Source organism: Gracilinanus agilis, chromosome 2, assembly GCF_016433145.1.
Source record: "Gracilinanus agilis isolate LMUSP501 chromosome 2, AgileGrace, whole genome shotgun sequence".
NCBI classification, from domain to species: Eukaryota; Metazoa; Chordata; class Mammalia; order Didelphimorphia; family Didelphidae; genus Gracilinanus; species Gracilinanus agilis.
In genome coordinates this window covers 630,855,375-630,871,466 of record NC_058131.1, presented here as the reverse complement: position 1 = coordinate 630,871,466, position 16,092 = coordinate 630,855,375, and positions in this window count along the sequence as shown.

Here is a 16,092-nt window from a genome sequence, read left to right as displayed (position 1 = left end):
TCCAAGTTAATCTAATTTCTTTGAAAACTTGCAAAAACTCTCAAGCTAAATAATGCCTTTGAATGAACCTCTTTTCATTAGTCAGTGGGTTAATAGTAGAAATTAGAATACCATATCTATCCATTTCTGTCCTCCTAAGCTGAGGAGGACACAGGAACCAATCACTTTCAGTCTCCTGGAGGCTCGTGAGCCACCAGCCCCTTCTCTGGCAAAAGTCTAACTTCTTCATTTCTCATATGGGGAAACTGAGGCTAGAGAAAGCAAAAGTAGCAACAACATCTCCTGCAAATCTCCCATGATAACCACTATTGCTTTAGAAGCTTTAGATTTAGAAAATATTTTTCTCCCAACTCTATGAAGTACCATGGTATGGTAGAAAGATCACTAAGCTTGAGGTCACAGGACCTGAGCTTTAATCATGGACTTTGACATTTACTAGCTGTGTGACAGGGGACAAGACCCCATTATCTCTCAACCTCAGTGTTCTCCTCTATAAGAAAAATAAAGGGAGGGGACTAAATGATCTCTGATGTCATTTGCATTTTTTTCTGTTTGAATTATTCTAATTACTTTTTCAGATATTGGGTTCCTAAAGATTAGTATATTGAGTAAAATGTAAACTCCCTGATGGGGAGGATTGTTTTATTTCTGTCTTTGTCATCCTAGTGTTTCATGAAGAGTAAACCCTTAGAAATGGAGTCAGAACTATCTTTGCTTGTTCCTTCGTCCTTTTTCTATTTTTTTTAATGAACTGCTAGCACCAATCAGTCAAAATCTTTCACTAGTTCAATTTATTTTCCCCACCCCTTCCCAACTCCCAGGCTGCCCCTAAGTTGGGTACTGAGGAAAAACTCCCAGGATACCACTGCATAAGGGACAAAGCAGACTGTTCTTCTTCCCACAGCTACAAACCAGAAAATTAAGAAGAGCCTGACAATTAATTTTGTTTGCCTGACTTTAAATCTATTAACAGCAAAATGCCTGTTTAAATCATTCTTTTGTAAGCATATTTGTAAATAATACTTTAAAACACTTCATCTAATTACACTTCACTGAAGCTGAAAGTTAGCAGACTGAAGATGTGATTTATGTTTTGACAGCATTTAGGTACTATTTACCCCCCAACAATAGAAACAGCAATTGACAAAATTAAAAAAAGAAAATGCGGCCCAACAAAAATTAATTTGCACCAGGCTTAATAGCTTCTCGAGGCAGATCCAGTCCCTCCTGAATAATGAAGTGCTTTCAGCTTGTGGCAACAATCGAAAGGCCACTGGGCAGAGGAATCAGGAGATCAAGCTTCTCATCATCCTAGTTTTGCCAGTGTCTGGCAGGATAACCTTGGGAAAGTCTCTTGCCCTCTCTGGCCTCAGTTTCCCTCTCTGAGAAATGAAAGGGTTGGACTAGATTATCTCCAAAGTCTCTTCCTGCTCTGAGAATCTATGAACATCCAGATCCCCAAATGCCTCCAAACGTGGATATGTGGGGGTGGGGTGGGGGTGAGGAGGGCCACATAAATAAATGGGAATTTCTAACAGGGACATGAGGATTTTTGTTTTCATTTTTTAAAAAACTGGAATAAGGCACGAGTATAAATTCCAAAAAGAGCAATTTATTTAAGTCTATCATTTTTTGGCAACACAATAGAACGCACATTGGGATGAACAGCAACAAATCACTTCCCTCCCCACTGTCTGTTTGCTCCACCATATGTTGTGGAGAATACAATTCACATGCTGAAGTTTTGCCTCCTTTCAATGTGAGAAAGCATATTGTGATATCAGCAGCCTGGTCACAGAGCCAACATTTACTAGGGAGGTAGGGAGCAGGGAGAAAGGGAAAAAGAGAGGCAGCAAATAGCAGAGGGTCGAAGAACACTCCAGCCAGAATAGAATTCAGAGCAGGGAGTTGTTTCATGATAGTTAGGTAAATCTCCACCCCCCACAACTCCATGCACACCCACCATTCAGTAACACATCACACAATACATAGGTGTTTAAGATGAATGGATGGATGACTAGATGAATGGATGAGAGGTAAGGGCTACATTTGGTTCTACTAGGCATCCATTGATAATAATTTCTTTCATTTTCCCAGTGGAAAAGTATCATTTTTCTTTCCTTTTTGTTATTTTGAATTTCCATCCACGTACCATCTCTCGTGATAGACACTGTTTTGAAGTGGATTGAGATCTGGTCTTGGATTTTTAAAAGCTGAGCCTCTAGTCTTGTTTCTGACAAACACTCATTGCACGGTCACAGGCAAATCACTTACTGTCTCAGTGTTGCAGGCTGGATCACCCTCAGTGGACGGAATTTCCATAGTGGGAATATTTATTAAAATTAAGGATGCAGACCCAACAACTCTCTCTACCCTGATCTCACCACAAATCTTTTATACCCACTGATTATCATTAGGAAATTAACTTGAAATCGGTTTTCTATTGGTGAGATAAATAGTCTAGAAATAGAAAATGGACATGTCAAGTCATTTTTTCAGGGAGCAATTAGGTAAGGGAATTCTCAACGAAACCAGGTTAGCATTTGCCCTGGAATTTATAGTCTTAGACTTTTGTAGAACAAAGGAAAGTTACTTGACTTTTCCAGAGTTACACAGCCAGTATGGGTCAGAGATGAGACTTGAACCCAGGCTTGGAAGGCAGCTCTTCATTCACTAACCACACTGCCTCCATATGATGTCAATTCACATCTATGTTCATAGAGTCATACGAAGTTAAAGTTGACCACCACTAGTCCACTAGTCCAATTCTGCTATTTTTCCTCTGAGGAGATTGATTCTTGGAACAATTAAGAGACTTTACCAAGATTACACAGACTTAGAAGTATGGTCTACTGACTCTTGAGTCCAGGGCACTTTCTCTTCTACTCCAGCTTGACAGTACATGTTGAGGCATTCATGGGGAGCAGGAAAAAGAGATGGGAGATAGGAGAAAAGAGGGTGCAGAAGTAATTAATGTGCAAGGTCAAGAAGCAGATTATGGTTGGAAATGTTTATGGGTTAGTTAGGCAGCCTCAGAGGGCCTGGATTTGCTTAGGGAAATTAATATCAAGTCTGTTGCAAATTAATTTTTGTTGGTCTACATTTTCTTTTTTAATTTTTCCACTGCTATTTATATTGAATCTGGGCCTCCTAACTTCAATCTCAGTGATGTTTCCACTACCCAATATTGTTTCCCACTTACCTGGTTCCCTTTGGAACTAATAACATCCATTTGTGGAATTGTTGGCAAGGGCTGGCCACAGATTCGAATAAAGCCCCCTGAATAGTATGAGGATTAAATTCACAATTTCACTTCTATTTCCACTATGCTAAAGACCAACTGTGCTAAAATGCCACAGATGTGTTATTTATATATAGACTATATTTATGTATATATTACATAAAACACCATTTCCTTCATTCTTAAATGACTGAAAGAAATTCTTCATGAAATTTCTTTTATAATCTCCTTTCTACATATAGTGCAAATGGCCCTGAAAAAAAGTATTCATTTTAGACACATTTTAACCCAGGAAGAAGAAAAGAAGCAAGCAAGCAAGGCTCTGTGTTTTTATTTATTCAAAACATTTATTAAGCACGGGCATAAAGGACAGTGAGATGGTCCCAGAACCTGATCCTCCTGAGGTCCAGACCAGCTCTAGTCAAACTCTGACAAATATCATTGCATGACCCTGGGCGAGTCATTGAACCTCTCGATTCTTTAGGGAACACGTGAAGACTTTTGAGTTACAGAGAAGGTGCTAAGGTCCTTGCTGAGGTCTTTCTATACCACTGATTTCCCTTTTCATATGTGCAATGCAACAGATAAGAAATAATACGACCTTTGTCCTCGAGGAGCTTATAATCTAGTAGATGGAAGTAGATACTCAAATAAAAAGAATGTGAAGAAAGTATATAAGACGACTACAAATTGGTAAGAAATCAGATGACAACAATATCAACCGTGATCATTTTGAAGCTCTCTCAGGGAAAATTTATTTCGGGTTCTTTGCTAGTCTGAGGATCTCAGGTAAAAACAGAATTTTGATGTCTAGCCCTAGGCTGTGAATCCAACTGCTTGGTTCAATTAAACCAAACAGATGTGGGAAAAAAATGAGGCTGGGGCTGGCATAAAATTCTAAATGAGCTTTTGTTTTTTTTCTTTCGATTACAGATTTTAGCCTAAGCCTTCTTATTGCCTAAAATCTGCAACTTGATACTAAGAGCTTGTCAAAATTAAGTGCGTGCTTTATAAGTTTACATTTTTACAGTCTAACTGTTTTTCTTTGATATTTGACAGGGACGAAGGTTCCCATGTCATCTGGCCTTGAAGTATCTTTAGAACTTTCTCTGGACCAATTTGTGTGAGCTCAAGGTTGCAGTGAATTATATGATCTTTAAGCAGACAGCCCAGCCTGCTTGCCCTTGGGCCCACACTTGAGGGCTAACACCTGTTAGCTGGATAGAGCAATTAATAAAAAAAAAATTCCGTAAGCTGCCAAAAATCAAAGGTAAAGGATAAAAATATAATTTTACCTTTTGAGCTCCCAGAAGTGACCTTTGACTCTCAATGCCTGTGTGGCAGGAGGGACAGGTTTTCTAGATGCCTCCTAAAGAAGCCTCCACTTGGGAAACCTTGATTAAAATGTACCTATTCCCCCTATCGTCTCACTAATGCATAATTGCTCACACTGCTATCCAACTGAGATATTCCCTGAAAACAAAACAGAACAAAAAAAGTCAGAATTGCCAATTTCCACCACTGCCACCAACCCCCCTCTTTAAAATTATAATTGGAAGCTCTCAAATAACACGACAGTGCATCACTCGTAAGATCAAATGCTATTTCCTTGAAGAGGTGGCAGTTGGGGTTTCCAGTTGATGATTATAATTTGGCATTTGTTTCAAAATATGTCTGTACATTAAATAGATAACTGTGAACTTCAAAGAACTAAATACCAATTGTGAGCTCGGGCTTGGCCACACAGACAGCTTCTTCTTTTTCCCAATCCTTTGGTAGCCAAGACAAGGTCACTGATCAGGGTAATTTGCAGGAAAAGTCAATTTCTCAAGTACCCGAAGCAGGTGTTGGGCCACTCTAGGACAATTTACTGAATCTAAATTGAGGAAGTTGAAAAGGGCAAAGAGCATGATCCAGAGGAAGAAAGGAGGAAAGCAAATCTCTTTGACTGTATTTTTAACTCCTTTTCAACTGAAACATACTCATCAACCGAGGCCCCCGAAAAGAGGAATGAAGACCTGAATAGATGCCTCAAATCACTGATTTATCTGATTTCTTTGACCAAAGAGAAAGATATCATGATTTTTTTTTTACACATGCAACAAGGAAATAAGGAAAATTTACAGGAGTGAATCTTCTGCAGATGAGTGCTTTGGAGCAAAATCAAAGCCAGGTGCTGAAACTCTCTTTCCTTTGCACTCTGTGTTTGTGTTTAAGACATGCAAATTTCAATCTAAATTGGTACATTCTCCCACAGTTGTGGAGAATATAGAAAAAGTGTCAAACAGTTAGGAAGGGAAGAAATAACAGGAGCACTAGAAACCTCAAGGTGGGAAGGAAAAAGGTAAAAAAGGAGAGTCGATGCTCTCTAGATGATGGTCACCCAATTCACTGTTGGTGCTGTGGCCAAAACTCTGGATTTGGTGTTAGTAGTTGTGTCACCTCCTAGTCTTGTGATATTAAGTAGGTGTAATTCAACTCAAGTCAACAAGCACTGAGTGCCTAGGACAGCCTAAACACTGTGTTTGGTGCAGAAAAGTAAAAAAAAAAAAAGTCCTTTCCTCAAGATGATATTTTAGTAGGAACAAACATGTACTCAGAGAATTAAAGACAGTATTATATTAGCTGTGGTCTCAGACTCTGATATGTGGGTCGTTTTGGCTTATAGTTGCATCTTTATTGGGACATGATTTTTTTTAACCTTCACCTTCTGTCTTAGAATTGATACTTGTATGGGTTCCAAGGCAGAAGAGCGGTAAGGGTTGGGCAATGGGGGTTAAGTGACTTGGCCAGGGTCACACAGTTAGGAACTGTCTGATATCTGAGGACCTCCTGTCTCGTGGCTTGGTTCATAAGCCACTGAGCCATGTACCTGCCCCTGATATGATAGTTTGATTATTGATATTGATTATTTTTTGAGGTTTATACTTTATTTTATTTTTTATAATATAATGTTTATTTAATATTTTATTTCATTTAATTCCAATTACATGTACTACATTTCTACATATGTTTTCCTAACTTATATGAGTGGCTTTATCTTCCTCCCTCCCTTTCCTTTCCCCTCCTGGTGATGGCAGGTGAGTCCATTTGGGTTATATAGGTATTATCATGCAAAACATATTTCTATATTGTTCATTTTTGTAAGTAAATGATCTTATAAAGTCAAAACCCAAAAACATAAACCCAAATAAGGGAAAAATCATATGTTTTTGTTTACATTCCAGCTCTAACAGGTTTTTGTTTGTCTTTTTCAGTACATAGAGAACATTCTTTGTTATAAGTCCTTCAGAATTGTCCTGGCTCATTGTATTGCTGATAATAGCAAAGTCTGTCACAGTTGATCATTCCGCAACATTGCTGTTTCCGTGTACAATGTTTTCCTGGTTCTGCTTACTTCACTCTGCATCAGTTCATATAGTTCTTTCCAGCTCTTTCTGAAAGAAATCCATCAGTTCATCATTCCTTATAGCACAATAGTATTCCATCACCATCATATACCATAATTTGTTCAGCCATTCCCCAATTGACGGACATCCCTTTAGTTTCCATGTCTTTGCCATCACAAAAAGAGCAGCTAGAAATATCTTTGTACAAACAAATCCTTTCCCATTTTTAAAATCTCTTTGGGATGCAGAACTAACAGAGGTATTACTAGGTCAAAGGGTATGCATTGTTTTGTAGCTTTGGGGGCATAATTCCAAAATGCCCTTCAGAATGGTTAGATTAGTTCACAGCTCCACCTGTTTAAGCATTGGATTAGTGTCTTAATCTTGCTACATCCGCTCCAACATTTATCATTTTTCTTTACTGTCATACTGGCCAATCCATGATGTTTTTATAGAGGGAATTTACCATGTTTTTGTTAGTCTGACTATCTCACCTCATGTGAGGAAACCTGAAAAGACTTCTGGGAATACATGTCATTCTAGGTACACATTTTGCATTACTACTGATTATTTCCTTTATGTGACTTTTCAAGCAAAAGTAAAAAGATTCTCTATTTGTTGAAAGACTAGATATAAAAACACTTTGTTTTTATAAATGACTAAAAAATGTCATAAAAAAGTGACTTTGAGGGTCATTGTGGCATGATGAATAGCTACCAAGCCAGAAGAACCTGAGTGCAAGTTCCTTTTCTGATATCCACTGCCAGTATGACTCTAGGCAAGTCATTTAACCTCTGGGTAGTCTATGTAGCTCTCTAAGAAAGTAAACTGAAAAGAAGGTACTAATCCATCATGGTAGAGGGACTTAGATTTCCCTGAACTTGGGAAATCATGGGGTATAGTCCCTATTGCAAATATAAAGTTATTTAATGGGGAAAGCATGGGGATGGGTGAAAGGTAACAATTGAATGATTATGATGGAAGGTGATATTTGAGTCTAGTGGGTTAATGTCCCTCTACCTCAGTTCTCACTTGTGTAAAATGGCAATACACTCATTACCTATCTCAAGATAGCTTAGAACAGAAAATGCTTTGTGAATTATTAAGCTTTACATGAATGCAATTATTATTATTTTTGCCTCTTCGATACAGGGAGGTCCAGTTGAGGAATCCCTTTCTGTGAAAGTAAATTAACAACTATTCTGCCATTAATGGCACTAAGTTAAGTGATTTGTCCTGTCTTTTAGCTTAACACAATGCTACCTCTCAAGCTATTATTATATTGGATAATTTAATGATATACTCGATTATTTGCTGATAATTCATCAAGCAGAGAAATTATGATATTTCTTCTTCTCTGGTTTGAAATCTAAAATCATTTTCTATAAGAAACCTTTCTTGATCCTTCTCAATGCTAGTACTTTCTCTCTGTTTATTAGCTCCAATTTATCCTGTACAGTATATTTCTTCTTTGTACATAATTGTTTTCACATTGTCTCTCCCATTAGACTGTGAGCTCATTGAGTGCAGAGGCCATAGTTTGGTCTTTTTTTTGGATATCCCCAGAACTTAAGTGTCTGGCACATAGTAGGCACTTAATAAATGTTCACTGACTGACTCTCTTATCCATCAAATAGTCTTTTACTGATTTGTCCGAGTACATGTTTTATACTTCCAGAATAAAAGCTAGTAAGCTCATTCAAAGTTTTTTTTGTGTGTGTTTTTTTAAACCCTTACCTTCTGTCTTGGAGTCAATTCTGTGTATTGGCTCCAAGGCAGAAGAGTGGTAAGGGTAGGCAATGGGGGTCAAGTGACTCGCCCAGGGTCATACAGCTGGGAAGTGTCTGAGGTCAGATTTGAACCCAAGACCTTCCATCTCTAGGCCTGGCTCTCAATCCACTGAGCTACCCAGCTGCCCTCATCAAAGTTTTAAGGATAATAGCACTGCCTTGTTGTGATGGTGATACAGAAAAAGGCAAAAGACAGTCCCTGCTGTTGATGAGTTAATAGTCTAAAGGGGGGAGGCAAAAGGCAAACAATTTTGTTTTAAAAAGAATATAGGGGGCAGCTAGGTGGCTCAGTGGATTGAGAATCAGAGACGGGATGTCCTGGGTTCAAATTTGGCCTCAGACACTTCCTAGCTGTGTGACCCTGGGCAAGTCACTTATTCCCCATTGCCTAGCCCTTACCACTCTTCTGCCTTAGAACCAATACCCAGTATTGATTCTAAGATGGAAGGTGAGGGTTTTTTAAAAAAACAAAATAAAAAGGATATAAGCAGAATAATTGGAAATAATCAGCAGAGGGAAAGCAGCAGAATTGAAGGGGATCAGGAGAGGCTTCTCATAGAAGATGAAATTTGGTCTGGGACTTAAGGGGAGTCAGGGAAGCCAAAAGGCAGTGATGAGGAAGGAGAGTATTTTGGATATGAACAGCTAGTGAAAATATCCAGAGCCTGGGGATGGAGTGTCTTGTATGAGTCGGGGATGTGGAAGGGAGTCTATATAGAGGAGTTAGTGCCCAAGCTGAGCCTTGAAGGAAGATAAGGATTGTGAGGGGCAGAAATAAGAAGAGAGAGTATTATAGACATAAGGAAAGATGTACAAATACACAGAAATAGGAGAGGGAATGTGAAGTTTCAGGAACCCCTCATAGTCTGTTTGGCTAGAATGGAGTAAAATAAGAGAAAAGTAGGTTGAAGCCAGATTGTTATAGAAGGTTCTAGAATCATAGGTCAAAGAGAGAGAGCAGGAAAGGACTTTTGTGGCCACTGAGTCCAACCAGTCCAAACCAATCCAATAAGCACTTATTAATCTGCCCCTATTACATACTAAGTGCTCACTTTGCAAATGAGGAGACTAAGCGTGAGAGAATGTTAAGAGACATGCCTGGTACATTTGTGAGGCAACATTTGATCTTGGATCTCCCTGCCTGCAAGCTCACCTAGTTGTATCCGCCATGCCAGGTCTAGGCTGAGAAGAGTGGATTTTACCCAAGAAGCAAGACTGAACGAACCATTTATATAAAGGCAGACTTGCTCTCTGTATCGATGGTTTTGCTTAAACTGTCTTTTTTGTTGTCATTATATTCAGTGATGGTGGCAGGAGCATAAGAGGAAATGATGATGGCACAAAAATAAAGACACTGTTAAGACATTTGTAGATGCAACCCAAATCCTACCTCATACCAGAGACTTTTGGTTGTTTCCTCCAACTCCATTTCCTCCAATGCATCTCTTCTGAGATTGGTTTCCATTACATTATAAATATAAAATGTACAATTCCTTTGGATGTCTTCAGGGACCTTTCTTTGTATCTCGAGCATTTGACACAGTGCTTGGCATAGAGGAGGCACTTAAAAATATTTTTTGAATGATTCTTAATAAATGCATATTAGCTAAGTGAAAGTAAAGGCATCATAGCTAGATTTGGGGTCAGAAGAGTTGAGTTCAAAATACTAGCTCTGTGTTTCCTTGGGTTAGTCATTTGATCTGAAGGCATTTAGGTAGTTAGTGAATAGAGTACTAGGATGAGAGAGGGGAAGACCTGGGCTCAAATGTGACCTCAAATACTTACCAGCTATGTGATCCTGGGCTAGTTACTTAATCTCTGTTTTCCTTAATTTCCTCCACTATAAAATGGGAATAATAATAGCCCCTGTCTCCCAGGGTTGTTGTGAAGATTAACTGAGATAATATTTATAAGGCACTTAGCACAGTGCCCAGGACATATTAAGCACTTAGTCCTCATCTTCTTCTCCTCTGAGCCTTAATGTTATTATAAAATGAGGGAATACTACTACTTACTCTAATAGTTCCTTTTAGCTACAAATATAGGATTCTTTGAAGATTAGTGGAATCAAGGTAGGAGGTGATGAGAGGCTGAATTAGGGTGGTGGTCATATGAATGGAGAAAAGGGAAAAGATATGAGAAACATTATGGAGATAGAAATAGAAGGGAGGAGAAAGTTTAGAAAGAGGGAAGAATTGGGGGAAGCTAGGTGGGTCAGGGGATTGAGAGCACACATGGGAAGCCTTGGGTTCAAATGTGGCCTCAGACACTTCTTAGCTGTGTGACTCTGGGGGAAGTTACTTAATCTCATTGTCCAACTCTTACCATTCTTTTGCCTTGAAACTAATAAGGAGTATTGCTCCTAAAATGGAAGGTAATGGTTTAAAAAAAAAAGAGAGACAAGTCAAGGATAGTCCCAGGGTTACAACTCTGGGTGACTAAGAGGATAGTTGTGCTTTCAACAGAAGTCTGGAGTAGGGAATAAATGGGACTTAGGGACAGGTGATTGGTTATGTTTTGGGCATGCTGAGTTTCAGGTGTCAAGGGAACATTTAGATGTCCAGAAGGCAGATAGATGATGATTCAGAAAGAAGACAAAGAAGCAGGAGTTATCCATGTAGGAAAACCAGGAAAGAACAGTATCACAAAAGTCAAGGAGAAGAGACTGGGACACCAAGTATCAAAAACTTCAAAGAGGTCTAAAAAGAGGTAACTGGAAAAAGGACCAGGGATTTAGGAAGTTTGAAGTAACCTTGGAGAGGAGCTTCCATGTTCTCAACTTTTTTTGTGTCATTTTTGCTATTGGCAGTCTTGAAAAGACTATAGACTACTCAGAATGATGATTTCAATGTATAAAATAAAATACATGAGATTGCAAAGAAAATCAATTATATTGAAATGTAGTAATCAAAATAATTTGTTGGTTTTTTTAACAGTCCACAAATCTCAAATTAATCCATAGTGTATAAGGTTTCTTGAAATTCATTTAAATGGGATTTGACCTCATGGGAAGGTCTGTCACAATTGCATTAGACCTGGAATGATGATCTTTCATTTGTTCTGCCTTTTAACTGAATATGCCCAAGTTCCTAGTTTTGTTTCTCTCTAGTTTGTGTTTCACCTCCTCTCATAAAATCTACTCTCATTCTGCCTTCCTCTTCTCCCTTCTCCCATTAAAAGAGCTACTTCCCCTGACAAAGTTTGCTTGACCAATCTGGATTTCTCCTTAACCCCAACTTCATTTAACTTTATATCATAGTTATTTTTAACATGGTATATCTTCTCTCATTTTATTGAATTTGGTTGAATCATGAGCGTTGAAATGAACAGGCTTCCTCAAACAAAGTTATGTCTATCTGGATTCAAATAGACTAGATTAGCTGGTGTGAGGGTTTGCTGAGCTCTTTTTTGGGGACTGTTTATCCACTTTTGGGGGTCTGACACCCAACTCTCATCTATGGCTCCAAGAAACTATAATATGTGCAGAGACAGCAAGCCTCAGACCTATTGATGACTTAGGGGATGTCTACCCTAAGTGTGAGAAGACTTCTTCCAGTAAAATGAGCTGATTAGAGCATTTTTTTTCCACGAAGGCTACTGAAGCAGGTGCCATGGAGTGCTTAGAGCTTGGTCACACATTGAAGATGCCAATGTCATCTACTATATCTTGGGTCATTGCCAGTCTTCCTGATTTTTGTCTTGCCCTTGAACTTCAATGACTCTGGAAGAGAGAGTGAGGCTGACCACTCTGTGCAACTCTACCTCATTTAAATTCAACTCACAAAAAAGTCAGGACATCACCTTCTTGAAGTCATTGGTTCTCCTTGAAAACAAAAGATGAACAACAATTGTAGAGGTTGTAGAAGGGAGTACAGTTGTCCTTTGCTATATTGTGGTTCACTTATTGTGGCTTCAGTGTATCATGGGTTTTTTTAAAAAAAATTTTTTTTAAACCCTTAACTTTTTGTGTATTGACTTATAGGTGGAAGAGTGGTAAGGGTAGGCAATGGGGGTCAAGTGACTTGCCCAGGGTCACACAGCTGGGAAGTGTCTGAGGCCAGATTTGTGTATTATGGGTTTTTAAAAAATATATATCTAATTCTGTATCATGGAGTTTTTGCTATATTGTGGGATTTTGTGGATGAATACTGTACTGTACACAATGGAAATGCAGTACACCACTACTGCTTGCACAAGTTTGACAATACGAGATTGTACACTATTGGCTGATGGAATGAAAGGCAGCCAACCACAGGGCTGTGTTCTGTATCTTGGATGCTGATTGGCTCAATGACTGTAGGTTAATAAGAGTGTGGAAAAGGTTTATAGGAGAGTGGGAAGGGTTTATAAAGCCTTAAAAGATATATAAATAATAAAATAAACATAATGTCGCTACTACATGGATTTTCATCCATATATCTCTGGAACGTTACTCCCATGATAGGTGAGGGATCACTGTATAATGAAAGAAGACTGGATACATAAGGAGTTGTTATCCCATCAAAGAGTCCACTCTTCATTTTCTAGTTTTTTCATCTCTTCATAGCCAACTACTATAGACCATACCAAGAGCTTTGGATTTTTGTTGGTAGGAACTGACTTTGACTCTAAGCTTTGCCATTTCTCTACTCATCTGAGAAAGGGGATATTTATGCTGCCTCTTGGACAGGATTATTGTAAAAATAAAAACAATACTGTGTGAAAAGTATTTTTTAACCTCTATAGTGCTACATAAATGCAAGTAGTTATGTTCCTTTTGCCCACGTATCTCAGTGTTTTATATAACATATTATACCATATTTGCCAAGTGAAGACCACTGGCTAAGGTGAGGGTCTCCAAACTTTTTGATTGCATAACCCTATCTGTAAAATTTTTTAAGCATACATTACCAAAATATGAATATTTGCTCATTTCCAAATTATATAAATGAAGTATTATGATAATAAATTATTTATGCTATAAAATTCAAAATAATAGAAATGAAGAAAGATAATCAAAGACAAATCTTTGATTAATCAGTGGTACAACAAACCTTTTTTGCTTTCACTAAAATATTATTATTAAAGATTTTTAGAGAGAGCAATAGGTTTAATTATTTTTGAAAATCTTTGTTTCTAAAAATAAAATATTATTAACCAAAAAAGGAAAATCTTAGTTTCTTTTTTTGCCACAATTAAAAAAAGAAAATCTTGGGAGCAGCTGGGTGGCTCACTGGATTGAGAACCAGGCCCAGAGATGAGAGGTCCTGGGTTCAAATCTAGCCTTAGCTACTTCTTAGCTGTGTGTCCCTGGGCAAGTCACTTAATCTCCATTGCTTAGCCCTTACTGCTCTTCTGCCTTACAATCAATAAGACAGAGGGTAAAAGTTTAAAAATAAAAAATCTTGGTTTAATACCTTGTGATATGAGAATTCAAAGTCTGGTTCTAAACTCAATTTATTTTAATAGTTGGTTTTTAATGGTTGTCAGCATTGAAAAGATATTTCACAAACACACACAAATACAAATGAAAGAAAGTGTATTGTTGGCTACACTCAATCATGATGCCTTGCTCTTCAATCTTAATAACAAATTATGCAAAAGTTTTGTTGAAATTTGGCTAGCGTGTTTCCCTTTAACCTGATGTCAATTAACAGTTCCTACAAACCATTCAGAAGATGTGTTTTTATATTTTCAAGAAATGGGTTCAAAACCTCCTGAAACTCTTAAATTGGAATATTTTAAAGCAAGTTAGAAAATTTTGCTTCTTTGTTTTCTTTAAATATGCACAAGAGAGTTTTCATCGGAGACACACATATCATTTTCAGGGACCCAGAGAGGTTAGAGCAAGTATTCAGGAAAGGATGGTTAACAACGTTAAATTCCTCAGAAGTCAACAAGAATAAGGACTGAGAAAAGGGTAACAGATGTGTAAAGAGATCATTGCTACCTTTGAAGAGAAGAGTTTCAGTGGATTTAAGGATCTAGAATATTGAGAAGGTTGAGAACTTGGGTTGTTGGAAGAATGGTGGTGCACTCATTGGAAATAGGGAAGTCCAGAAGAGGGATGGGTTTAGGACAAAGGAAAAAGTAATTAAATCTGTGAATTATTTTGAAACACATTCATGTCTACCTATCATGTGCTTCTCACTGACTCTTTTGAACAGAAGAAAGAAAAGTAGGGAATTGGTCACTTTGAGGATCGTAGGGCTTCCTTTGGTAAGAGGCAACTGAGATAGTCAAGAGGTGATCTGGAGGAGATAAGGGGCAGGGATTTGCCTGTTGTAGTTGTTATGCTCTGCCTGGCTTGAGATTGTTTAAAACCACTCTAATGGGCCTAGCTTGTGGAGGAGGGGGGAGAAGGAGGCTAGATAGGACAACAGTGGAAAACTAAATGGTAGAAGGGGAGAGAATGGAAGACCATTGAATCATAATGGGTGAATGGTGTGCTGTAGTGTAGTGTGTTGGAAACAAGCCTAGGATTGGCTTTTGTGGGAAGGTGGAAACGGTGGAATGTGATCCATTTTTCCACCCCCTGATTGGTTAGTCACACACTTTCTTGGGGTCAAACCAAGGTCACACCTTAGAGACCACTGGTTTAAGACATGATGCATTCTGGTGTCTAACTCCTTAAAATTTGAGGCTTCATCGTTTGATGAATTCCCTAGTATTGATCAATTTGTTTAGTTAGGGTAATACCTATTATTTGAAACTGTGATGGAATCATTCAACATCAGCTAGTTTTGAAAAATTTGATTATTACAGTATAAAAAATCCAATAATGCATTTTCAGTTGTGTCTAAAAGTCAGGAAGTTAGAATACACCCAATATCACTATTCATTCTGCCTTGGCAAATGCATAAATAATGGGTTTGGATAAAATCATAAAATTATCATTAGAGCACTGTTTGAAACTTTCAGGAACACAAATTGCTTATTCCTAAATTGCTCAGATATTTTGAGTCTTAGTCCTCTTGGAATTCGAAAGAGACTACCAAAAGAGATATGTGTTTTCTATGATTTCTGGTTGTAAGATGTTAATATACTTGGCTCTCACATTGGATCATCTGCTTAAAACTCAATAAAAACAATGTAGTTGCATAATTGCTAAAGAATTGTCAAATTATGCTTCCATTCTTTGTCTCTTAAAGCCTGGAAACAATCAATGAAAGGAACTAAGAAAGGTTGTAGGAATGTCTTTTTGAAAAAAGTGGATGTGGACTTGAGTTGATTAGCCAGACAAATAAACAAACATGGTAAAACATACAAATAAAAGTCTCCACACCTGCAGGAATGTGAGATATGTTCAAGGAGGCTTCATCCCAAGGAAAACGGCACTGGTTCACTTTTCATCACTAGTGACTGGTCTCCAAATGCAGCTGGTGACATTATTTAGCCTCCAGCTAGGTCAAAAAGCATGGCAGAACATGAACAGAGGAAGAATTGTTTCTCCTTTCAGAGTGAAAACATGGTCAAATGTGATCTGATTTACAGCTGCAGTGTTGCCCATTTACTGATTATTGGGCTAAGAAAAGCTTTCCTAGAAAGTTATTGTCCACTTCTTATTTCCCCACCTTCCATCCACGAACTTACCTTTTATAAAATGCATTATCTTGCCCTTATTAAAACAATTTAAAATTATGAAGAGGCTGAGTGTATGGAAAGTACATCAAGGATGCAAAACTCTAGGATT